We start from the raw sequence: 11495 nt of genomic DNA, 5'->3' as shown, positions 1-11495 counted from the left end.
AACCAGGAGAAAGATGGTTTTTCAGGCCTGATATGGTAAAAGAAACGGAAGAGAAGGTTCAACGAATAATACGTAATTTGAAAGGAGCCCAAGCTCGCCAAAAGAGTTATGCAGACAAACGACGCCAACCCTTGTACTTTCAAGTTGAAGATTATGTCTACCTGAAAGTCTCACCAATAAAGGGTGTATCTCATTTCGGGGTAAAAGGGAAGCTTGCACCCTAGTACATTGGTCCTTTTCCTATCCTTGAAAGATGTGGACCAGTGGCATATCGACTCCTACTACCCGAAACATTGTCTGTAGTGCATAATGTGTTCCATGTATCCCAATTGAAGAAGTGTCTTCGGGTTCCGGATCGAACCGTTGAAGTGACGGATGTTTCCTTAGAACCAGACTTGACATATTCAGAACATCCTATTCGAGTGCTGGATCAAAAGGACAGGGTTACCCGAAGGAAAACTCTCAAATTCTATAAGATACAATGGAACCAACACACCGAGGATGAAGATACTTAGGAAACCCAAGACTTTCTAGAAAAGAATATCCCAGGCTTTTTAGCTTCATGTAAATTATGAGATATGTACAAATTGTTGTAATAAAAGAGTAGACCCTATACCACCCATACTTTGTACAAGAAATAAAGAAATAAAAATATGAAATGCTTCCTTTTCCATTACTACCCTAGGACTTTTAAATCTCGGGTCGAGATTCTTTTATGGGGGGAAGGATGTAACACCCCTGGTGTTACTGTCACAAAAACTTGAGCATAACATCATGAGCATTAGCATATCATGTTCTTGTTACACTTAGAGTGCATTCACTAGGCAAAAATTTCAAACAATTTGTATTGATGTGACTTGTCATGTGTGGAACCCTAAGGTAGGGTACTTAACCCTAAATTTGGCTTAGGGTGTCAATAAAGCCTAAATGTGTTAAAGTCTCAAAACTTATTAGAAATGGTCATAAGATATCACTTTTAATGGACTTTGATAGCACCAATACCCTAGGTGTGCTAGAAACCCTAAAAAGAACCCTAGAAAAACCCTGAATTGAAACCCTAGGGGGTTATATGTAAATTTTTCACACTTTTGGACGCAAGTGAAAAACCATGGAATTAGGGTACCTAAAACATAAGGTTCACACATTTGAGGATTTCCAAGTCAAAAGATGTGAATTGGGCTTATTTGCAAAAAGCCACTCAATTCCTCTCATATGACTAAGTCTGAAAATCAGTGAACAAGGCTAACATTGGAGCTCTGTAGTTTTAAAAATACAAAGAGTTTGCCTAGGGTCAACACATCAAAAGTCTAAAGCTACTATAGGTGTACAACTTTGCTTAAGAGATTAAGCAATGTTGACATACAAAAATTGGAGATAATCAGCCCTGAAGTCTGGCTGCCAGACTAAGGCTCCCTGATATTTAGAGAAGGCAGTACATTAGATCAACTTTGGGGCCTTGTGGAGCTCGATTTGATGGACATTTAACCAAAACCTCTGTGACAAACTTAGAGCTGGTTTGTTAAGCTACAACTTTGATACAGAGTATTGATCTGGTCACCACATAAAATTTGGAGCAAATTGCCCCCAAACAGGCTCTGTCAGACCTACTGAATGAGCTGCGTGATGGTACAATGTCCTGATCAGAACGCTAGCTCAGAGAACTCACCGTCGGCGACCGTGCGCCCGGATTTGAGCCTGCCACGGTGATTCGTGCTTGGCGCAGTTCGATAACGCAGAGGGGGGGTAAGAAATATCACCCCGTAGATGAACTTGAACCACTGTTCACACCGGCCGCCGTGTCCGCTTAGCTCAGAGTTGCTTCGGAACCATCCTCGCGGAGTTAGCCACCCCACAACCTTTCGCCACGTGCCTCGATGCTTTAACCACACCGTCGTGACTCATTTTAGCCCATCCGGTGATCGCCGGTGAGCTTGCCACGGTGAAAGCCACTAATCGCTTGCGCCAGTGCATCCCCTTCTCTCCAACTGCCACCGCGCGAACTCAAATTCACTGGCCACCGCTCAAGGGTCCTATAAATTGAGCACACCCTCGGCTCCGTTAGGTATTCAAGCATCCAATCCACCCGCTCGTTCCTCCAATTGCTCACCAGAGAGCCCCAAATTGGGAGTTCCCCCAAATCAGTTTTCCGCCACCGTGAACAAGCTCTCACCGTGGTCAGTGCACTTCAGGTCCAATCTTGCCCTCTGCTCTCTTGTTTCAGCACTCTTACATGCCACTGATGCTCCTCGACCCATTCAATTAAGCTAGACCGCGCTAGATCGCCGGAAACACTTCTGTTCATCCGTAGTTCGCACTGTCTCCGTGGACAGGGCGATTTCGGGTTCGGATTGTGCAATTGAGCGAGGGGAAACAATTATTAGGTGTGGAATTAGGTGACAGCCAAGTTAGGGCACCGACCATTGCTTATCTTGGCCGGTACAGGTTCGCCGGAGCTCAGTTCATCGCCTTTCGCCGTCGAGGACTACAGGCGGTGAAGAAATAGAAGTGCGAGGGCTTATTTGCAAACGTCAGTGACCCAGTCAAATTGTGCGCAGGATTCTTTCTGAGTTATTCAAACCCCTGAGGGCTTCGGTGCAAAACCGTCGCGCGGGCGCGCACACGCGGGCGCGTTTACCTGTTCTCGGGCTGACTTGGGCCAGTTTCGGCCGAGTACTATTCATGTTTTTCCTTTTTCTTTTTCTACCAGGATTAGAGAATTTCTAGGAAATTGTAGAAAAATTCTAAAAATGCAAGACCAATTTTGCTAGGCTCCTAAATCTCTATATTATTTAATAAAATAGTTTTATGATTTTTAGTCTAAATAAGGAATTATGGAGTATTTAAAATAGCCAAAACCTATACTCCTAGAATTTTAGAAATTGATTAATAACTCCAAAAATCACTAATTTTTTTAGATAAGCTTTAAATATTATTTAGAAGCCTTGGGTAAAGTTTGGTATGATTTGGACAATGTTTGGTGCCTAAACCCCCAAAACCCTAATCTTCTAGTGAAGTCTGCCCTAGGAACTTCAGTTCTAACTCCAAAAACCTTAGTTTCCTGGAGTCCCGTGAAGAAAAATTGTATTCAAGACCTAAGATAATATACTTTTATTATCTTTGCATTTTCATAAGCATTACATGAGCATTCATGGTTATATATGTGGTATATAGAAACCGAAGAAGAAGTAGAAGTTGAAGAAGCAAGAGCTACACCACCACCACCTGAAGACCCACCGGCCGAGAACTGCTTTTACTTTGACATTTGTGGAGCAGAACCCGACTCTCCTCTAACACAAGGCAAGCCCCGGTGTATTTGCCACCTCCTTGCTATTTTTTAAATCTTTCTCACTTGCTTGATGCATTAGGTAATAGGAGTTGTGTGCTAAACAAATTGATGCATTTCATTCCTTGAGAATTTGATTACCTTTCCTTGGTCTCCTATTTTATAAAAAGGTTTTTATTATGCTTAGTCCTGCTCTAGAAAATAAAATGTTTTGTTTTGACAAAAGATGATGCTTCAAGTGGGATGGGATGTTTTCAAAATAAAACTTGATGGTGGATCCATCATGGCCGTGATGGGTTCAACTTCGGATAAGATGTACCTCTATTAGGTACCAAACTTTGGGTTAAATGATAAAGCTGAGACCGGGCGGGTGACTTGCACGAGAAGAGAGTCTCAGTGTAGTGTCTCCGTCTGAGTCGATTAAGGACCGTCTCGATGTAGGCTTGATGATCGAGGACCTTTTAACTGGTCACATGCCTCATCATGGGTAAGCTTTGCCTCGGGCAGACTAATACTAGAATAAGATAACATGCAATGGGAGTGGAGAGATGGCGAGAGTAGCGTGTACCCTCCATGGCAAGAGGCTGGACGGTGGTGTATCTGTGCTCTCGGTTGGCGTGAACCTGATCTGGTCTTAAGAACCCCGGTGGCGAGTTGACATATGCAAGGGTTAAGTGCTACATGTGTCGTGTGATTGGAGATCCCCGGCTGGGTATTAATCGATTCGGATCGCCGTTACTTCTCGGACATGAAGACTTGGTCACTGCCCTACACGTAGCATTCCAGTGAACAAGATGGGTTGATAAGAAAATGGCTAGTATAGGCTAAGTGCTTGAACTAGGGTAGAAAGAACTCTAGAATTCAGGTAATAACTTAACTTGCTAATAAAACTGGATTTTTAAGGATCCACTATTAGTAAGCATTTTTGCAAATAGAGTCTTGATTAAGCCTTACCTTGACTCCCTTAAGCCAGCATATCCTTGAGAATCTTTTATTTTGACGGGTAAGACTTGCGAAAATACACTTCGTACTCTGGGTTTTCGAACCCATGTTGTTATAGGTGAGGAAGCAGCAAATTTTTGTTGCTTTTGTTCCAAGGTGGTGCCTAAGGAAGAAAACCAGGATTGAAGCCTCGGGAGGAAGTGTCCTCCTCTAAAAACTTTTTACTTTTATTCGGGAGGGGTTTTTGCCTCCTAGGGTTGTAATAATATTACTCCAGCACTCTTACATTTTACTAGTCTGTAATAATAATACTCTTTCTATACTTTAATATAAAATAAGTTGTTGTAACTGCTTCCGCATTTTCGTTCCTCTCATGTGTTGTAATATCAGCGAGACGGGTGAAACGCTCTTGGGAAAGGTAAGGAATACAGATACCGAACTTGTCAAGTGGTCAGGTGCATCTACAGGGTTGTCTGAAGTCTGTTAGACAAGGACAACTGTAGGTGGGCCTAATGACTTGGGAGGTTTCGTCACAACGAGAGTTCTATGACTCACACAATTTATCGAGCACCTAGTGAGCATCACACTAGCATATTAATTTATTCAACGATCGAACTATTCTAAATAACTCATCGACTTACCATGACCAGAATGATTTGATAAACAAAGATCGACGCTGAGTATTGGTTCAGACTTCCCATCGAACACTTGGCAGGGGTTATGCTCGAAGGCGGCTTCTAGGGAAGAGCTCGACAGGGGCTTTGGAGCTCAACACAAGTGGCACGCAACTGGCAGATAGATCGTCGGGATCGACGGGCATGTTGTGACGCGGTGTGGGTTGATGACGAAGAATAAAGGGCTGTTGGCTTCGACTTCAGGACCACATCTTCTTGGGATTCTCTTTGTTGACGCGATCACAATTCGGAGGCATCACGTAGGGATTGGCATTAAGACGAGACGATGGAACAATGACGAACTAGCGAGCTGAACCATGGCGAGTGATGTCTTGATGCGGATGAGCAATGGCAACTGGCAAACACGGAACGTCAAAGTGAGGTGCACGACCAGCTAGCAAAGATGAATGTGTGTGGCACGGAAGCAAAAGCAGAACTTGATGGCCAGCTTGGAGACTTGGCGAGACGGTAACATCACGACGACGTGCAGCCATGGCGCGTGGTGCTCGCAGGGCCAGATCTTGGCGAGGACGAGCAGACACGACGCGACGACGAATGACGACGAATGATGACAACCGGCGAGGTCGACGACACGATGGGGATTAAGGCCGAGCGAGCCGAGACGGCTGAACAAGTGCTGACGAGCTGGGAGACCACGACACGAGCAGGCAACTGGCTACGGCGAACAGAGGGACATGGCTGCGCGCACAGGGACTCGACGGCGGCGACCTGGGTGAGCGCTTGAACAGCAATACCGACGTGAAGAGATGAAAACCAGAGCAGCGAGCCGGAAACAAGGAGCAGGGGCGTGTGCCACCATGGTGGGCTGGTCGGCCAGCACGGAGAGGCGACAATGAGGGAGCTCGGCTATGGAAAGAGAGCCCACAGAAATTCCAGCACTGAGCAGAGGAGCTGTCGCATCTTCCATGGGTGAGTAGGGAACGGGAGGAGGAAGAGGAGTGGCTGAGCCAGAGCCGGCGCGTGCGAGGACATAGGGAGAGGGAGAGGGTCGCGAGCTAGAGGAGCTCAGCTGGACGCAGACGCCAGGGCGCGCCAGAGAAGTCAGAGCGGCGGCCATGGGATGGGAAGAGAGAGCTCTGCTGGGTGCCATGGGAGCTGAGGGAGAAAATACGGAGTTCTAGTCGGATGCCAGGAAGAAGACCGAGCTGGGAACCGCGGAGGAAGTCCAAGGCGCGGCTGAGGGCGGGGGCGAGCAGGGTCGAACGCCATTGGAAGGGAGAAACGTCGGCTGGAGAAGGGGCTGCACGCGGCTGGAAAACAGCAGAGGAGGCGCGCGCGGAAGAGAAGATAAGGAGAGGGAGACGCCGTGGAAAAAAATCTATAGGGGAGGCGGCGGCTGAAAAAAAATCAGGAGAAGAGCGCGTATGATAAGGATATGAGATGAATATCTTCAGGTTTTTTTTTATTTCTCTCTTTTTTTAACAAAAATCGAAGATATTTTGGATCACGATATTTAGCGATATAAAATGGATAAAATTACCTGAGATCGATAACGATAAATAGGACATGATTTGATTTAGTGAATACTTTGGAATCATATGAATTTTAATCACTTATTTATATCTAAAGTTTTGAATCCGGCGAGAAACGATAACCCGAATCGAACTGATTTCAACTTCGATATTGTAGTCAGCTTTAGTTTACGTAGAAGTCGGACAAAAAATTATCTGGTAAGGAATAGATTAAATTACCAAGGTTCAAGTTTTAGCCTGATGTTACCGGATCAAGCTAAACGATATTGGATTCGACTAGGAAACGACTCAATTATAATTCTACGCCTGGGTTTTCTTGGATTCCGGGTGTGGTACGATTTAATTTTGCATTTACACTTTTGTCGTCGAGTTCAAATTAATTTGCCCGGGATAAAGTCGTAAGAGTAGGTCGAGCTTCCGAATTCGTATTCGCGCGAGCGATGAATTTTAAATAATCATCGGACGCACCGATTTTCAGAACAACTATGTTCCGAACATCGCGAAAATTTAGGAAGAGTCCGGATAGATAAAAACGATGTCGAACTCACAACAGACGAAACAGATGTGATATTAAAATCGCGATAGACGAAGATGATTAAAATTTAGCATCTGTTTTATCCACTGCTATTACGTGCTTAAATCCATACTCGTTGTCGAGCGGAATATAAACACCAGGGGTGTTACAGCCCTCCCCCCTTAAAAGAATCTCGTCCCAAGATTCGGAACAAAAGACTTCTAAGAGTAGAGAAGCATGTACCCATTTCTATATCAGCGATAATCGTGAGACATTTCCAAATAAAGGCGAGTGTCTCAGGATGTTTCTCTAGTGGACATATCATATATCGCCTTAAGCCAATTTAAAGATGTCCACCAATAGAGACGATATCTGCCAAAGGAACACATAAGGTTCCATGTGTGTAGTTTGCTTTTTCTGATGACACTGTACTATCTGAGTCTGTTGAGCGAGCGGTGGATATGCAACTTTACCCAAACAGAACCAGATGCAACCTCTTGGGTAAAACACACAGAAAGAGGTTTACCAACAAGTGGTCATGGTAAGCTCGTAGCACACGAGACGGGTGTGAATGTCGAATAACATCACAGTTAACTCGTGTTAGCCAAAGAATTCAAGTCCATAAAAGGTGATATAGATTCGAAAAAATCACCAGCGGAGGGATCTATAGATGCTGCCTTTGCAACCAATTCATTTTATCGAGCACTAGGCATGGCTGGACTTGATCACACATGCTGGAAAAGCACACGTGAGGCGATCGAGGCACGACTAGAGCGATGACTAGGTGGTTATCAGTCGATTTTAACTTAATCTTTGTAAGAACTTTCTTAGGATGGGTTGAACTAAAGTGAGTTTATACAACTCGATAAAACGATCTCTAAACTCAATCCTTTGTTTACAATGCAGTTATAAGTTAGTAAAACCAACTTGTTGAACTACTTTTGACATTGGGTAAGTCCTCTTAGTACCCATCGACAATTCAATGGTCGAGAGTTCACTTTTGTTAACAGGAGATCATGCACTTGAGTAGAAATCCATTCGGTCAGATTGTTCATCTGTTTCTTCATGCGAGATAAACCGACTTGGTTAGGGAATACATAAATTAAATAAGAGAGCGAATGAACAAACTCCTGCATCTCAGTAGCATGGAAAATCAATCTCGATTTTGAGAGCTAATTAGCTATCTTCCAACATTAAAAAGCTTCAAGGCTTCACCTTTACAAGAAAGGATGCAAAGGGAACGTGTATGTGTGAAGTCACCATCAAAGTCAAGGAAAAGAGACTATACATGAAAGTGGTATGCCCCTTTTGATCCAACAGAGATGATAGATGTTGCTTGATCACTTCAGAAACAACATAGAGATTGTTTCAAAGGAAATGTTTACGGAAGATCACACATCAGTGTAGTTCCACAATGGATCATGACCAGAGACCTCGGTATCCGCATGCGCCAAGCAGCATAACCTTGCGTGTACATTCACAAGGGGCTCTTAGTTTCGCAGCGGCACCATAAGTCATTAATCATGACACCATTATCGAACTGGCACCAATAATGAATCTCACATGGTAAGAACAATTTGTGCAGAGACAACATATCGATATAGTCTCATAATGGATTATGACTACTAACTGTGATACCAGCGCGTGCCGAGCAGCACAACCATGTGTGTACATTCACAGGAGGCTCTCGGTTTTGTCGTGGCACCATCGGTTTTAGTCACAACACCATTACCAGACGTAACCAATAAGAAATCTTGCGCGACACCAATAGATTAAGCAAGGGTGACAATATACAAAGAGATACTCCACCTGTAAGAATAATTACAAGTAGAGAGCCAATAGATCATGGCCCGATGAAATGAACAAGGCATGGCCATAACCTAAATGGGTTGATGAGGGAGTATGATGAGAGACTATTAAGTCAGCCACAAGCATATTTCTATGCCCATCATAGAGATTACAAGGTCAAGGATTAGTATCTATTAGATGCGGAGGGAAAACAAGCATAAGATTAAGTTGGTATGCCTTCGATAGATATGGGGAAACCAAAGGCATCAAACTTAAGAAAATGATCGGACTTTCCTTTCCTAGGTCAGGTTGATAAAGCAACATGGTGATCCTTAAGAACAGGCAAACTGGATAAGGGACATCAGCTTGTGCCAATCGAACAAGGGCATGGCCTAAGATGGAAACATGACACGAGATTCTTATTTTAAGCCCAAGTACACTTTTTTTGACAAAGAAATTATCTAAGCATTTATTTGTATGAGTTTGGTCATGGAGTGATAATGGAAAATTCAACTTTGGGTCATGGTTCACCAACTAAGAACATGGCCTAATTTTCGGTTTAAGCAAACAAACTACCAACCTTCTATCGGCACATCAAGTACAAGGGCAAACACATATAACACGTAAATATATTACCTAAAGAATGGAGGACCACTATTTCATTGGGGTTCATAATACAACATTACACCACATTATCTACAATCATCAGCTACTGGAATAAAGATGAGAGAAGCATCTTGGGTGTATAGGTGACAAACATGATGCAACAATTAGGATGCATGCTCGTCTTATTCTTCCTCACGAGTTTTGCTAACATACTGTGGCAATAACGTTCTATATCGGTGGTATACTTATGACTCTCACGATATTTTGCTAGTCGTCAGCTACACATACGTTTTCGAGGTTAGTGTACCTGCAGAAAAATCCATCACAGCCCATTTCCCATGATGCAAGATCCACACATGACAATTTATCACAGTTTATACTCCATATATTGCTATATGGAGGCTAGCTCTTCATTAAGCGCCGAGCCACGCATAGGCGCTGTTGTCACACTTTAACCATAGGGCAACTCATTATGGTAACTCGCCTTCTTACCTGAGCGTAGGTACGTCGTTACAAGTACATTACACTTCTCAGGATTCCCATGTCTGTATACCCATACACATCCATGGGGTACTGAATTCCTGGAAAAGTAAATACTCCACATCGCAGCCTTCATATATACATATGTGGAACATGTATATAATCAAGCGCTTTTTATACTCTCCCCTAGACCGACAGTTGTTCGGTCATGCTCTCACATCTCACCTTACCTGAGCATCGATCCATTCAAAACTGAATGGCCTCAAAATTAACAATACACATGTATGCAATACCCACCCGGTTGTGGGTTAGTATTTTAAACTAAGCCATCTGATAGTCCTTAGTTTAGGGCTTACAGAGGATGTCGCTAGCATTATAGTTTTTCAAAAATGTTTTTCAAAGCCAAACAATGTGTTTAGTTGAAAATATGTTTTCTAAAACCAAAACTTTGTTTTGAAAATACGTATGTGACCGTATTATACTTAATCCTGCTCCGATACCAACTGTAGCAGAACCTCCCAAGTTATTGGGCCCACATGCACCTGCCCTTGTCTCAAAGACCACAGACGACTATGCATGTGCACCAGATAACTTAACAGGATCTGTCCGAGTGCCCCAAGGACCTCGGATAAACCACGTATAACCAAGATCGCAAGATTAAGTAACACATATCACACACACAAACATTTTGCAGCGGAAATCTTATTACCAAATTTTACAAGTTACATCAAGTTTACATTGTACATGATCGGAGTAATTGCACTATGTTTTGAATGTATAAACATTTATATGTTTAAAATATATGCTAGCTTAAGTGACCATCCTCAATAAGAAGTATAGAAGAAGTACTTAGACTTATAGAAGGCCATGCCCACTGGCGCTTAACACCAACCACAATCAAGTGACTCGTAACCTGCAGCAACAATGGGTAAAACCCAAAGTACGCAAGTACTCAGCAAGACTTACCCGACTAAAGAAAAGACTCTCAAGGGTATGCTGGTTTTAAAAGGATTCAAGGAAAGGCTTATCAAGAATCAAGGACTCTGTTTGCAGAAAAGCTTACTATGAGTGGATCCTTACTTTCAACATTTTAATGCTAGATTAAGTATTAATAGACCTTGTTTGCATCTAGTCTAATTTCATCATCACATTAATCCATACAACATGATTTTTGCTCATTATGATTCCATCCATGACTTAGATTGCAAGTCAGTGACCAAGTCTTCATATCCAAGAAGTAACGGCGATCCTGAATCGATTAATACCCAGCTGGGGATCTCCAATCACACGACATATGTAGCACTTAACCCTTGCATATGTCAACTCGCCAACGGGGTTCTTAAGACCAGATCAGGTTCACGCCAACCGAGAGCACAGATACACTACCGTCTAGCCTCTTGCCACGTAGGGTACACGCTACTCTCACCATCTCTCCACTCCCATTGCGTGTTATCTTATTCTGGTATTAGTCTGCCCGAGGCAAAGCTTACCATGACGAGGCATGTGACCAGTTATGTGGCGGAACCGCCCGAATTATTCCAACTTAAATGCCTAAGTTCCACCTTAAAGGCTAGACCACACTTAAATAGGAATAACATGTCAGTCCCTCGGATCTAGTCCGACGAGGCCACTAACAGGATCAAGTACCACGTACTCACTCGATGGTGAGGCATAGAGCAAATACAATAAAGCATAAAACCATACATTAAGGAGTA

The 11495-nt window shown here is 43.3% G+C and overlaps 1 pseudogene; it reads left to right on the top strand.

The window, feature by feature from the left end:
- The first annotated feature begins 5494 nt into the window (after positions 1 to 5494).
- LOC103655409 (uncharacterized) lies at positions 5495 to 6288 on the top strand (annotated as a pseudogene).
- Positions 6289 to 11495: the final 5207 nt, after the last annotated feature.

This window comes from Zea mays, chromosome 4 (genome assembly GCF_902167145.1).
Source record: "Zea mays cultivar B73 chromosome 4, Zm-B73-REFERENCE-NAM-5.0, whole genome shotgun sequence".
NCBI classification, from domain to species: domain Eukaryota; kingdom Viridiplantae; phylum Streptophyta; class Magnoliopsida; order Poales; family Poaceae; genus Zea; species Zea mays.
This window is presented reverse-complemented; position numbering and strand designations above follow the sequence as displayed.